The sequence below is a fragment of the Loxodonta africana genome, chromosome 24 (assembly GCF_030014295.1).
Source record: "Loxodonta africana isolate mLoxAfr1 chromosome 24, mLoxAfr1.hap2, whole genome shotgun sequence".
Lineage (NCBI taxonomy): Eukaryota > Metazoa > Chordata > Mammalia > Proboscidea > Elephantidae > Loxodonta > Loxodonta africana.
Window position 1 is genome coordinate 33974036 of NC_087365.1, and position 12620 is coordinate 33986655.

A 12620-nucleotide genomic window follows, 5' to 3' on the forward strand; every position below is an offset into this window, starting at 1 on the left:
TAACTGGGGCTTTGAACTTCGACTCAGGAGGAAGCACATAGGTCAGTTCTAGATGTGAACCTAATGCTTTCATGGTCAGTTGGTGGAAGTATAAACTGGCACAACACTTTGGGAGAGCAATTTGACAGCCTGTATTGCAATTTGAAATACCTATCAATCTTGCAATTCACTTCTCTGGAACTACCCTATGCATACAGGATAGTCACTGTAGCATTATTTGTGGCAGCAGAAAATTAAAAACCACCTAAATGTCCATCAATAAGCGATCGACTAAATAAACTCTCTACAGCCAAATAATAGGAAACTGTCAGGTGATTTTTCTTTTAAATGAGGTACATCAGTGGGTATTAACATAGGTAGAATTCCAAGACAGGTTCTTGAGTCAAAAATATATAATATATATTTATGTAAAAACAAATAAAACTACAAGCAGCGTAAACTGTTACACTATGGAGGGCATTTAGCAATTTCTATCAACTTTTTAAATGCACATAACTTCAACTGAATAACCCTTCCTAACAGAATATTTATCTTACAGATGAGTGTGCAAAATAATGGGTAAAAATTATTAATTGCAGTGTTTTTGTAACAGAAAAATATTGACCATTGTTTCAGGGGACATCTAGGTCAATTGACATAACAAAGTGTATTAAGAACACGTTCTGCATCCCACTTTGGTGAGTGGCATCTGGGGTCTTAAAAGCTACTGAGGGGCCATCTAAGATGCATCAATTAGTCTCAACCCACCTGGAGGAAACGAAAATGATGAACACCAAAGACACAAGGAAAATATGAGCCCAAGAGACAGAAAGGGCCACATAAACCAGAGACTCCATCAGCCTGTGACTGGAAGAACTAGGTGGTGCCTGGCTACCACCAGTGACTGCCCTGACAGGGAACACAACAGAGAATTCCTGATGGAGCAGGAGAAAAGTGGGATGCAGAACTCACATTCTAGTAAAAAGACCAGACTTAATGTTGTGACTGAGACTGGAGGGACCCCAGAGGACATGGCCCCTCTGGTAGCCCAGAACTGAGACCATTCCCAAAGACAACTCTTCAGACAATGATTAGACTAGACTATGAGACATAAAATGATACTGGTGAGGAGTGTGCTTCTTAGCTCAAGTAGATACATGAGACTATGTGGCCAGCTCCTGTCCAGAGACAGGATGAGAAGGCAGAGGGGACAGAAGTTGGTTGAATAGACACGGGAAATACAGGGTGGAGAGGAGGAGTGTGCTGTCACATTGTAGGCAGAGCAACTAGGGTCACATAACAATGTAAGTATAAGTTTTTGCATGAGAAACTGACTTGAAGTATAAACTTTCACTTAAAGCACAATAAAGAAAGAAAAATATTGAAAACAACATTTCTTTCCATAGGGGATTGGTAAGTATGCATCTGCACAGTGGCATACTACGCAGGCGTGAAAAAGAATGAGGCTGCTTTACCTACTGAGAAGGAAAGTCTGCGAAATATATATTGCAAAGTGAAAAAAACAAGGTGCAAAACTGTGTTCATTTGTGTGAAAAATACACACACACACACACACACACGGACTAAATTTTAAAAGCATAGAATATCTCCAGAAGGAATCACAGGAAAATAGAATTGACGATTGCCTCCTGAGGTGGAGACTGGATGCATGGGGGGAAGGGAGGAAGGGCCACCTGCTTTTTTACTGTATTCCCGGTCAAGCCTTTAGAATTTTGAAACGTGTCCATGTAATTAAGTAAGTAAATAAAATGTTTTGAAGCACAATGCTAAAACTAGAAGCAAAACAAACCCTAAAAAACAAGACACTTCTTATATGTGTATACGTATGTTGTGTAGAAAAAGGTACAGGAGGATACGCTCCAAATTGGTGACTGTGGCTCCTTCTGGAGGGGAAAAAAAAACATCAAATTCTCTGGGATTGGACAAGGGGTGATCAAGAGTGGCTTTGACTTTATACTGATTGGTTGGATTTTACGTTTATAAGTTAAAATATTTTTATAAAGATTGATCGGGTTTTATACAATGTTTATGTAAATTGTTGCATCATTTTAAGTACACCTTAATTTTTAAAATAGACTTGAGGTGTATAGAATATAACTACCCCCAGACAAAGGAGTGAGGCTTACCCTCCATCTTCTGAGAGAAGAAGAGACACAAAATTCCCTTTGTTCCACCTGCCTTCCCCAGGGGCAGCCTGGCTCAGAGAAAGAAGTACTTGGGCTATACCCAGAATCATTCCAAAGAGCCTCTCCTGTCACCTCTCGCCCACTTGGCTCCCTGTTGCCAACATTCTGGGCAGAAAGCCAGAGCTGACTGACTATAGGGCTGCCCCTCCAGAAGTCCCATCAAAGTAAGGTTGGGGAGGATAAGTCCAGAAAAGTTGGGACATCTGGCTGTGGCCCCTCAGCTCTCTGTTCTTTTCCTTCCTGTTCTCCTCAACCACTCCTTTCTCTACACCATAGTCCATGCCTTTCACTTTCATTCCATTCAGTGAAAAGAAGTATGTGAAAACCTCTTTCGTTTAGATGTGTAGGGATTTAGTGTTCCCCTTCTTGACTAGTTGTATTTTAGGAAGCATCTAAAGAGGGCAATGATGGCGGAATTTCTGGCACCAGTGAGAAAGGGATCCTGCGGCAAAAGTGCTTCGCTATTACTCTTAAATTGTATTGATAGACAATGCCATACAGTGCTTAAGAATCCCAGCCTGTCAACAGCTGTCTAACCTTGGGCAGATAACTTAAACTCTCTATACCTCAGTTTCCCAATCTGTAAGATGAGATAAGATTAGCCCACTTCTTCATAGATTGTTAGGAGGCTGTAATGATATATTACATGAAAAGCCCTTAGAATACTTCCTGGGATACAGTAAACAGTCCATAAATATTAGCCATGATTATTATTACTTACGCAATTACTTTTTTTTAAGGGCAGAGCTAAAAAGCTTTGAAGTCTCCTAAAGAAGGAAAATTAAATCTGGCAAGTAAATAAATCACCTGGGCACAGAGGTGTTAGTCACTAACTTTCCAACCCAAAATAAGACAGGAACAGTTGTCATGAGAGAGAACACTCTTGAACAAAAGTCTAAGGAAAATGATGCTCTGACCAAAATCTGTGACAACTGAATTTCAAAGATGGAAAAGATCTAACCTGGGAGTTATGAGCTGCTGAACTTGTCCCTTCTCAAGTAAGTTGGTTAGTCAATGTTGGTTTTGTATTTTCTTAACTCATATATTTCTAAATTGGGTAAGCATATGTCATGAGTCGAATTATGTTCCCCCCAAAAATGTTTAGGCCATGAGTCCCAGTATTCTTCGGTTGTCCTCAATTTTACTGATTGTAGTTTTTAGTCTTATGTTGAGGAGGATTAGGGTGGGATCCTAACACCCTTACTACGTCACATCTTTGATCCGATGTAAAGGGAGTTTCCCTGCAGTGTGAACTACACCACCTTTTATCTCTCAAGAGATAAAAGGAAAGAGAAGTTAGCAGAGAGGGGGCACCTCATACCACCAAGAAAGCAGTGCCAGGAACAGAGCAGTCCTTTGGACCTGAGGTTCCTGTGCTAAGAGGCTCCCAGATCAACGGAAGATTGATGACAAGGACCTTCCTCCAGAGCTGACAGAGAAAGAAAGCCTTCCCCTGGAGCTGATGCCCTGACTGTGAGAGAATAAATTTCTTTTTGTTAAAGCTATCCACTTCTGGTATTTCTGTTATAGCAGCACTAGATGACTAAGACAGTATATATATATATTTTTAACAATTTTTACTGTGCTTTAAGTGAAAGTTTACAAATCAAGTCAGTCACAAAAAAACTTATATACACCTTACTGCACGCTCTCATTTACTCTCCCCCTAGTGAGTCAGCCCGCTCCCTCCTTCCAGTCTCTCCTTTCGTGACCATTTGGCCAGCTTCTAACCCCCTCTACCCTCCCATTTCCCCTCCAGATAGGAGATGCCAACATAGTCTCAAGTGTCCACCTGATGCAAGTAGCTCACTCCTCATCAGCATCTCTCTCCAACCCATTGTCCAGTCCAATCCATGTCTGATGAGTTGGGTTTGGGAATGGTTCCTGTCCTGGGCCAAGAGAAGGCTTGGGGACCATGACCGCTGGGATTCTTCTAGTCTCAGTCAGACCATTAAGTCTGGTCTTTTTGTGAGAATTTGGCGTCTGCATCCCACTGCTCTCCTGCTCCCTCAGGGGTTCTCTGTTGTGTTCCCTGTCAGGCAGTCATCAGTTGTAGCTGGGCACCATCTAGTTCTTCTGGTCTCAGGATGATGTAGTCGCTGGTCCATGTGGCCCTTTCTGTCTCTTGGGCTCGTAATCACCTTGTGTCCTCGGTGTTTTTCATTCTCCTTTGATCCAGGTGGGTTGAGACCAATTGATGCATCTTAGATGGCCGCTTGCTAGCGTTTAAGACCCCAGAAGCCACTCTCCAAAGTGGGATGCAGAATGTTTTCTCAATAGATTTTCTTATGCCAATTGACTTAGATGTCCCCTGAAACCATGCTCCCCAGACCTCTGCCCCTGCTACGCTGGCCTTAAAAGCATTCAGTTTATTCAGGAAACTTCTTTGCTTTTGGTTTAGTCCAGTTGCGCTGACCTCCCCTGTATTGAGTGTTGTCCTTCCCTTCACCTAAAGTAGTTCTTATCAATAACCCGCTCCCACCCTCCCTCCCTCCCCCCTCTTGTAACCACAAAAGAATGTGTTCTTCTCAGTTTAAACTATTTCTCAAGATCTTATAATAGTGGTCTTATACAATATTTGTCCTTTTGCAACTGACTATTTTTTTTAATTTCACTCAGCATAGTGCCTTCCAGGTTCCTCCATGTTATGAAACGTTTCACAGATTCCTCACTGTTCTTTATCAATGCGTAGTATTCCATTGTGTGAATATACCATAATTTATTTATCCATTCATCTGTTGATGGACACCTTGGTTACTTCCATCTTTTTGCTATTGTAAACAGTGCTGCAATAAACATGGGTGTGCATGTATCTGTTCATGTAAAGGCTTTTATTTCTCTAGGATATATTCCAAGGAGTGGGCTTGCTGGGTCATATGGTAGTTCTATTTCTAGCTTTTTAAGGAAACGCCAAATCGATTTCCAAAGTGGTTGTACCATTTTACATTCCCAGCAGCAGTGTATAAGAGTCCCAGTCTCTCCACAGCCTCTCCAACATTTATTATTTTCTGTTTTTTGGATTAATGCCAGCCTTGTTGGAGTGAGATGGAATCTCATCGTGGTTTTAATTTGCATTTCTCTAATGGCTAATGATCGAGAGCATTTCCTCATGTATCTGTTAGTCGCCTGAATGTCTTCTTTAGTAAAGTACTTGTTCATATCCTTTGCCCAATTTTTAATTGGGTTGTTGGTCTTTTTGTGGTTGAGTTTTAGCAAAATCATGTAGATTTTAGAGATCAGGCGCTGGTTGGAGATGTCGTAGCTGAAAATTTTTTCCCAGTCTGTACGTGGTCTTTTTACTCTTTCGGTGAAGTCTTTAGATGAGCATAGGTGTTTGATTTTTAGGAGCTCCCAGTTATCTGGTTTCTCTTCGTCATTTTTGGTAATTTTTGCATTCTGTTTATGCCTTGTATTAGTGCTCCCAACGTTGTCCCTATTTTTTCTTCCGTGATCTAAATCATTTTAGTCTTTATGTTTAGGTCTTTGATCCACTTGGAGTTAGTTTTTGTGCATGGTGTGAGGTATGGGTCCTGTTTCATTTTTTTGCAGATGGATATCCAGTTATGCCAGCACCATTTGTTAAAAAGACTATCTTTTCCCCAATTAACTGACACTGGGCCTTTGTCAAATATCACCTGCTCATATGTGGATGGACTTATATCTGGGTTCTCAGTTCTGTTCCATTGGTCTATGTGTCTGTTGTTTTACCAGTACCAGGCTGTTTTGACTACTGTGGCTGTATAATAGGTTCTGAAATCAGGTAGAGTGAGGCCTCCCACTTTCTTCTTCTTTTTCAGTAATGCTTTACTTATTCGGGGCTTCTTTCCCTTCCATATGAAGTTGGTGATTTGTTTCTCCAACACGTTAAAAAAATGTCATTGGAATTTGGATCGAAAGTGCATTGTATATATAGATGGCTTTTGGTAGAATAGACATTTTTACAATGTTGAGTCTTCCTATCCATGAGCAAGGTATGTTTTTCCACTTATGTAAGTCCCTTCTAGTTTCTTGCAGTAGTACCGTGTAGTTTTATTTGTATAGGTCTTTTACATCTTTGGTAAGATTTATTCCTAAGTGTTTTATCTTCTTGGGGGCTACTGTAAATGGCATGGATTTGGGGTTGTCCTCTTCGATGTTCTTTTTGTTGCTGTAGAGGAATCCAACTGATTTTTGTATGTTTATCTTGTAACCTGAAACTCTGCTGAACTCTTCAATTAATTTCGGTTGTTTTCTTGAGGATTCCTTAGGGTTTTCTGTGTATAAGATCATGTCATCTGCAAATAGAGATAATTTTACTTCTACCTTGCCAATCCGGATGCCCTTTATTTCTTTGTCTAGCCTAATTGCTCTGGCTAGGACTTCCAGCACAATGTTGAATAAGAGCGGTGATAAAGGTCATCCTTGTCTGGTTCCTGTTCTCCAGGGAAATGCTTTCAGGCTCTCTCCATTTAGGATGATGTTGGCTGTTGGCTTTGTATAAATACCTTCTATTATGTTGAGGAATTTTCCTTCTATTCTTATTTTGCTGAGAGTTTTTATCATGAATGTGTGTTAGACTTTGTCAAATGCCTTTCTGCATCAATTGATAAGATTATGTGATTCTTGTCTTTTGTTTTATTTATGTGGTAGATTACATTAATTCTTTTTCTAATATTGAACCAACCTTGCATACCTGGTATAAATCCCACTTGGTCATGGTGGATTATTTTTTTGATATGTTGTTGAATTCTATTGGCTAGAATTTTGTTGAGGATTTTTGCATCTATGTTCATGAGGGATATAGGTCTGTCATTTTCTTTTTTTGTGGTGTCTTTGCCTGGTTTTGGTATCAGGGATACGGTGGCTTCATAGAGTGAGTTAGGTACTATTCCATCTTTGTCTATGCTTTGAAATACCTCTAGTAGTAGTGGTGTTAACTCTTCTCTGAAAGTTTGGTAGAATTCTGCACTGAAGCTGTCTGGGCCAGGGTTTTTTTTTTTGTTGGGAGTTTTTTGATTACCTTTTCAATCTCTTTTTTTGTTATAGGTTCTACTTCTGATTGTGTTAGTTTAGGTAGGTAGTGTGTTTCTAGGAATTCATCCATTTCTTATAGGTTTTCAAATTTGTCAGAGTACAATTTTTCACAGTCATGTCATAGGATTCTTTTAATTTCAGTTGGGTCTGTTGTGATATGGCCCATCTCATTTCTTATTCAGGTTATTTGTTTCCTTTCCTGTATTTCTTTACAGTAGTCAGTCTGTAGTCAGTCTGGCCAATGGTTTATCAATTTGGTTAATTTTTTCAAAGAACCAGCTTTTGGCTTTGTTAATTCTTTCAATTGTTTTTCTGTTCTCTAATTCATTTAATTCTGCTCTAATTTTTATTATTTGTTTTCTTCTGGTGCCTGACAGATTCTTTTGTTGCTCACTTTCTATTTGTTCAAGTTGTAGGGTCAGTTCTCTGATTTTGGCTCTTTCTTCTTTATGTATGTGTGCATTTATCAATATAAATTGACCTCTGAGTATTGCTTTCGCTGTGTCCCAGGGGTTTTGATAGGAAGTGTTTTCAGTCTCGTTGCAGTCTGTGAATTTCTTTATTCCCTCCTTAATGTCTTCTATAACCCAGTCTTTTTTAAGTAGGGTATTGTTCAGTTTCCAAGTATTTGATTTCTTTTCCCTGATTTTTCTGTTATTAATTTCTACTTTTATGGACTTATGGCCTGAGAAGATGCTTTGTAATATTTCAATGTTTTGGATTCTGCAAAGGTTTGTTTTATGACCTAATATGTGATGTATTCTAGAGAATGTTCCATGTGCACTAGAAAAAAAAAGTATACTTTGCAGCTGTTGGGTGGAGTGTTCTGTATAAATCTATGAGGTCAAGTTGGTTGATTGTAACAATTAGATCTTCTGTGTCTCTATTGAGCTTCTTACTGGATGTCCTATCCTTCACCGAAAGTGGTATGTTGAAGTTTCCTACTAAAATTGTGGAGCTGAAAGACAGTATATTTTAATGTTGACTTTTAAAAAACTTTTAGTTTATTGAAGGTAGTGAGTTTTGACAAATATATACATCCATGTACTCAACCCCACAATCAAAACATAGAAATCTCTATTATCCCAGAAAATTCCTTAGTCAGTCAGTCCCTCCACTCAGCCCCAGGGAACTAGTGATCTGCTTTCTGTCAGTACGTATTAGCTTTACCTGTTCTAAAATTTCGCATAAAGGAATTATGCAACATTTACTCTTTTATGTCTGGCTTCTTTTGCTCAGCTTAATGTTCTTGAGGTCGATCTATGTTGTTACAGGTATTAGTAGTTCCTTTTTTTGCTGAGCTTTTGTATGAATATACCACAATTCTATTAACTATAAAGTTTATATACTAGATTTTGAGAGAATGAAAAAAGGTTGACTAAGTTTGAACTCTGGGGGGAGATGGTAGAGAGGTAAGGATTGGAAGTAGAAGCACCAAGTTCCTATCTTGTCTCTTTCCTTCACTCATTCTGTGACTCTGGGCAAGTCATTTCCCTGCCTCTGGGCTTTTTGAAGGGCTGGATGATCTCTCTCTAACCTTTCCATGCAATTCCATTACAAGTGGAAGGATTTCTTCTCCTCTAAGAAGGCACATTTATTAAGCCTCGCAGGTAAGGCCCTACTCCCAGGAGCTTAGAGTAGACCCAGGCAGTTCCTCTGGCAGGAATAGATGGCAAAATCTACAGGGAACCAGACAAGAACATGCGAAATCACCAGGGAGGCCCCAGGCAGGTCCAGGAATTGACTGATAAATATTTGCATACCATCCCAAGCCTCTATCCCTGACTTTTCTGCCAAAAGCTCCTGGCAATACTATTCTCTTGGCTGGAATCAAAGGGGTCAAGCCAGAAGGATTTTATGGAGTAAGAAGGGTTCTGAGAACCTCAGGGAGTTGTAGTGAAGGTCTGAAGCTGCCATTTTGGGCCCAAAGGATAGGGTAAGTAATCCGTGGTTTCAAATTTTCAGGAAATAGTTTCCTCCCACCCACCCTAAGATCAGGTCAAGATGGACACCCCGAAGGAGTGGATGGAAGGGGGCTGGGGAAGAGCTTTATCCAGAGAACGGATCAGAATCTCTTGGAGATACCATCGAGCCCAAACACCTCATAACCCAAATAAACCCCAGGGTCTTATATGGCCCAGGTTCAGCACCATGTCATATTCAAGAACTATGGTATAAAGAACAAATTATTGAAAAGAAACTAAATGTCCAGCTAAGGGGACTAGTTGAAAATTTTCAGTCGGCCCCTACAATGAAATGCTGTGTGGCTGTTAACAAAGAATGAGGCAGCTCTGTAGATCCTATCAGGGATTGATTACCACCCAAAAACTCACTGCCAGAGAGTCAACTCCGACTCATAGTGACCCCACAGGGTTTCCAAGGCTAAAGAAGCAAACTGCCACATCTTTCTCCCGCAGAGCTGCTGGTGGCTTCTAACTGCTGACCTTCTGCTTAGCAGTTGATTGCTTTAACTACAGGATTGATTAGGGATTGCTTAACTAAAAAAAAAAATTTTTTTTTTAGAACAATGCATAATATGCTATCATTTGTATTCAAAAACATGAATTGTATGTACACATATATACTTGGGTATGCAGAGAATATTCCTAAAAGTTCACACAAGAAACTGGTCACACTCCTGGGGAGTGGAAGTTGAGTGGAGAGTGCTAGGGGCAGAAGTGGGAAGGAAACCTATATCCTTTTGTTCTCTGGAATTCTGAGTCATGTGTATTTTCAACTATTGGAAAAATGAATAAAATTTTATCAAAACCAAGAACAATAGTCTAATATCCAAAAGTAACTTAGAAATGACTGTAATCTTATTTGTAACCCTAGAAAAACATTGAAGGGCCCCCAACCCATGTCAATACTCCTTAGAGTCCCCTTTGTTCTCACCAATCCTCTCACACCCCACTGCTCTCTCTCAGTGTCCCTCACTCACCAAACTTGTCACTCCCCATCAAAAACCATCCTCCAGGCCCTTGCCTGCAAGCCTTGCTTTTTTCTCTTTCCCTCTTTTCTCTTCAGTCTCCATCCTGTCTTTGTCACCCTGTTATCCCAATTCTGTATCTCCAAAGCCTAGAAAGCAGGCAGACAAGAGGAAATTCTCCTTAGAAAGACATTTACAGGGGGAGAGTGAACAGGCAGAAGAATCTTCATCAAGCCTCCAGTGTACGAATAGGGAAGTAGAGGCCCATAGAAGGACAGAGAGTCACCCAAGGTCACATTGTAAGTTAGCAGCAATGCCAGGACAAGGGCTAAGGCTACAGGCTAGAAATCTTATTTCAAGCCTTTCAACCCATTCACTTCCAGGCAAGTTTCTACTCATTTTCCAAAACCTAGCTCAGATGTCCTCTTTTCCAGGAAGCCATCCCTAAGCCATTTTTTTAGGTTCCACTGGTATCTTGTCCTACCACTGTTCTAGCCCTTATCTCTCTGTATTATAATATCTCTGGTTATGTTTCTGTTTACACTGAATGAGATTTTCAAGTATAGAAAAGCTATCTGCTTCCCCAGAAAGTAACTAGGCATTCCTAGGTATGTAGTTAATTGAAAGTACACAGTGCTCTAAAAGACAGGTAGTCAGTGTGTTTTGGGGGCTCCAAGAAGGGAGAGGTTACTTGCTCCTGAAGAGATCTGGGAGAGCTTCCTGGAGGAAGTGCCATTGGGCTACTATATACCCAGGAGTTGCATCCCACACATTCAAATAACTCAATTTCAACCATACGACTCTAGCAAAAGAAAAAAAGACAGAGGAAATGATTTTTTTTCAACCATAACACTATTATGAGTTTCATAAAAATACTCACACTAAGAAATGTCAGTCTCACAAAAGGATAAATACTGTATGACTCTACCTATACGAAATATCAAGAATAGGCAAGTATATACAGACCTAGCATTATTGGTGGTTAGTAGGGGCAGGTGGGAGGGAGAGGGAAAGGGGAACTCATTGCTTAGGATACGCTGAGCTTTGTTCTGTTAAAAGTGATGGAAAAATTTGGAAATAGATAATGGTGATAGTTGCACAACATGATGAATACAATATGACTAAATTGTACCTGTGAAAAATGTTGAAATGGCAGATGTTTTGTTTCATACTCATTCATCACAAAGAAAATTTTTTTTGCACTAAAACGAAATACACTGCAGTAAGATTAATAACTCAAGCTGCCTCTTAATTGCTGTGTAACAAACTCCACAAACTTAACAGATCAAGAAATAACCTATTTATCAGCTCACAGTTCTGTAAGTCAGGAGTCAGGGCACTGCTCAGCTGGGTTCTTTGCTCAGGGTCTCATAAGGCTGAAACCCTTAGTCAGCCGGCTGTGTCCTCATCCGAAGGCTCTACTAGGGAAAAATCAAGATCCCTCAGGCTGTTGTTGGTAGAATTCATTTTCTTGTGGCCATATGAATGATGGCCCCATTTTCTCGCTACCTGTCAGCTGTAGACCACTCTCTCAGCTCCTAGAGGCCACTCTTGGATCCTTGCCATGTGGCTGTCTTCACAACATGGCAGTTGCTGCTTCAAGACCAACAGGGGAGTGTCTGATGCCCAAGAAGATATTTTTATGTTAGGTTTATGTTTGCACATGTAGGCTTTAAAATATTTTTGCTATTTATTATTGCACACATATGCATCTACAGTATTTCTATATACAGTGGAATAAATGGAAACATGCATGGCTTCTTATTAGCTCTATGATCTTGTGCAAGTTTCCCTATCTGAAAAATAGGGATAACAACAGTGCCTGTCTTGGAGGGTACGGGTGTGTATAGTAAATGCTCCGTAGGTGTAAGCTGCTGATGACATTCATCCTGAAGAGAGAGTCTAGACACAGGCAGATTGGTTGGAGGGTGGTGGTGGCAGGGTTCCCTGGAAGAAGGAAAGTGGATGAGCTTTCCCAGGCAGCAGGAAAGCTGGTGGAGGCTTCCAGTGTGATCATTTGCATAGGGTGTGTGTGTTGACAGAGAAATCCAAACATGGGGATGAGAGCAGCTTCACTCACCCCTTCAGTCAGTACTTACTGGAGGTCTATTCCATACCAGACTCTACGTGAAGGGCCTTGACTACCAGACCATGGGGTATGAATTTCAGCCTGGAGGTGGAAGGGAGCCAAGGAAGAGCTGTGAACAGAAGAGGGAAGAGCGCTGACCTTTAGGGAGTCCATTTGCTCCAAGACGGGTGACTGGCTCAGCAGGAAGGAACTCCACTGTCCACTCCCCGCCTCCCCAGCCTTAAAGCCTGCTGGGGACCAAGTTCCCAAGCAAGAGTCCCAAGAGGGAGGTAAAGTCTAGCCCTGCCTGGGCAAGAACAGAGAGGGTATAGCCCCACATTCCAGTTCCTTTCCTTCTGCTCCTGAGAGAACCCAAAGCTGTTTCTTCTGACCACCCATGGGCAGGGAGGGATGCAGCCATTAC